Genomic DNA, 1,234 nt, shown 5'->3' with positions numbered 1-1,234 from the left:
AGTAGGTGTGGCCCTTATCCCACTGGAGAGAGGAAACCAGACAGAACTGGAAACACTGCCCGTATCCCCCTCGCTGGACCCACCCTCCTGGATCCAGAGTAGCAAGTCAGTTAGGATGGGCACTAAACGGCAACCCCCTGCTTTCTTCCAAAAAGCATCCCTAAGAGTCCAAACACTAGTGTTCACCCGTCCAGAAACGTCCAACAAATCTGCCTCTGCCTGCTCGCGAGAAAGTAAGGGGCAGGGGAGGGGAGGCTGTCTTTATTTCAATCTCTTTCCAGCAGATAATCTCCTCGGAATATCTTTCATTTGCACACTGCCTCACTGTGGGAACATTTATTTGCACACTGCCCCACCCGCTGCAGGAGTATCTTTCATTTGCACATTACCCCAGTTGATATGAGGTGAGAAAGGAGTGAGATAAAGGGAGGAAAGAAATGCAAAGCACAGTCATGAAGCTCCCAGCAAGAGGGACCAACTCACTAGAACAGCCAAGAATCACGCAGAGCAGGGGGAGACGGGGCTCACGCAGAAACGCACCCTATGCTGCCATCAACTCGATTTCTACTCACGGAGCCCCTACAGGGCACTGACGATCTACGCCATAGGGTTTCAGAGGCTGCCGACCTGTACGGGCGCAGACAGCCACGTCGTTTTCCTACAACACCTGGCCAACTGCAACTGCCAAGCCTCCGCTCTGCAGCCCAGTGCTTGCCCTGCTACAGCATCAGGCTCCTGAAACACCTTCAGTAGCTGATTTATACTGTAAGCGAGGGTAGAGCCATACTGGAGGGGACAGGGTGAGACTGTCTCAGGAACAGAGACCTGCTTGTTCGGGGGGTCAGAACCTTCCTCTGCTAGTTAGGGTCCAAGGGCAGCATGACCAGCTGACTTAACCCACTGCCAAGGAGTTAATTTGGACTCATATCAACCCTTCAGGACAGAGTAGTAATGGCTCCTAGTAGAAACGCCCCACGTGGTCTCCCAGAAGCACACTGCCATGTCTGTCTTCCTCCACGCAGCTCGTTCAACTGTGAGCCTGTTTGCTCAGCAGTGAGCACGTCAGCCTCTTCAGTCACTGTGTCCCTGTGGCCCCTGGGATCATGTTGTTGTTAGTCTGCTCCTACTCACAGAAGCCCTGCTTACACGACATGGGAACCATGACAGATCCTGGACCCCTTCAGCACGTGCCCGACCCTGGACCACCCCCAGCACGTGCCCGACCCTGGACCAC

The sequence above is a fragment of the Elephantulus edwardii genome, unplaced genomic scaffold, assembly GCF_000299155.1.
Source record: "Elephantulus edwardii isolate Elephantulus edwardi_28Jun2011 unplaced genomic scaffold, EleEdw1.0 scaffold00015, whole genome shotgun sequence".
In the NCBI taxonomy this organism is placed as follows: domain Eukaryota; kingdom Metazoa; phylum Chordata; class Mammalia; order Macroscelidea; family Macroscelididae; genus Elephantulus; species Elephantulus edwardii.
Note: the sequence above shows the minus strand (reverse complement) of the source record.